Source organism: Tenrec ecaudatus, chromosome 10 (assembly GCF_050624435.1).
Source record: "Tenrec ecaudatus isolate mTenEca1 chromosome 10, mTenEca1.hap1, whole genome shotgun sequence".
Lineage (NCBI taxonomy): Eukaryota > Metazoa > Chordata > Mammalia > Afrosoricida > Tenrecidae > Tenrec > Tenrec ecaudatus.
The window spans coordinates 29,328,629-29,330,047 of NC_134539.1; the positions used below are offsets into that span (position 1 = coordinate 29,328,629).

At 47.4% G+C, this 1,419-nt stretch overlaps 1 pseudogene; it reads right to left on the reverse strand.

Annotated features, from left to right (window-relative positions):
• Positions 1-282: 282 nt before the first annotated feature.
• LOC142457843 (large ribosomal subunit protein eL6 pseudogene) lies at positions 283-1,034 on the reverse strand (annotated as a pseudogene).
• Positions 1,035-1,419: the final 385 nt, after the last annotated feature.

Below are 1,419 nucleotides of genomic sequence, written 5' to 3' on the forward strand. Positions count from 1 at the left end.
GATGGATCTGAGCGAAGGTAGACAGGAAAGGGTAGCGGAAACATGTGTCTGAATGGAGCGGAAGCAGTGCATTTTCAAGGGAAAGCCTGGGAAGCTAGCATACCAATGTCCTCTGAGTCTGACTAAGCCTCCCCCTCTTCCTAGTCCCACACCCAGAAGGACGGTTCTATACTTTCTTAGTCAAGGAAGCAGAATGCCTTCACACCAGTGAGTCTTCATTGTTTGTCTCTCTCTCTCTTTTTTTAATGCTTGCGTTATTTAATTAGGTGCTTTGCAAGAAATCTAGAACACCAATGTGTGAGGATAAATCCCAGTCATGAGCGTGAAGGCAGCACGCAAGTAGCCTTGGAGCTGGGGAACAGCTTGGATTTTTGCCAAACGTTGGGGTTCCGCAGCTTTCTGCTCAGCCTTGCGCTCATCTGTGATCTCATATTTCTCTTCCTCAGTGTCAAAGATGTCACCTTTTGGTGCCTGGGCTTCCGCAGCTGCTGCTTCTTGAAGCAGGAGTCCGTGAGATGCTTGGCGCTTCTCATACCATTGACCGCAATTTTGGCGGTGGGGACGATGGCACATTTCTGGTGTCTTCTACGCAGAGGAACTCGATTGAGGGACAGAGGTCCAGTCCCAAGCAGCACGCCACTGCCCAGCGGGTTCCGGAACACTTCTCTCTGGCCTCAGTGAGTTCCTGTGAGGATGCTCAGAATGGTCCCCGGGGGGAATGCCGGCACGCAGTCACCTGACACGCTGACTGAGGGCTTATTGCCGTGGCTCCACAGTCTCTGAGGCTCCTCTTCCATAGGGTACTACCTAGGCATTTTGCGCAGCTCTCCCACTCAGGTCCCATTGTTTTTGTCCCCATCAGCTGGCTTTGAGTGGAAATACTCTACTAGGACAGGATGTAGGCTGCAGGGGGGTTTCCCCTCTTTGAGCTTTTTGCCCTTGATCTTCGCCTTAACTTGGCCACTGGTATCTGCTTTGTTGACTTTGGGCTTCCTCTCCTTGGTGTTTGCCTTCTCAGCCTTTTCACCTGCCATCTTGCAAGATGGGAAAAGTGAGTCTTCAACGTCTCCAAGCAAATGGCTCTGAGCATTTCTTTCGTTTCTGTCACCCTCTCAGATTCCAAGATGTTGAAAACCAAGATAAACACCTTTCACCACCCTGTCAGCAAACATAATTTTGCACACACATGAGGTTTACACAAAGACTGTGTTTGGCGTCATAAAACAGAACAGTTTGTTTTCCAAAAGTTTGTGGAAAATGAAACCGACCAATAATGAAATGTTTTCATGAACTTTTTGAGACCCTTTTGTAGATAATTGTTATATAAATAAAGATAGATATAAATGTGTATTGGAGCTTTTTAACTTTCCCAAAGATGCTGGGACTAGCATATCTATGGTTGTGTTTCCTTTACTATAT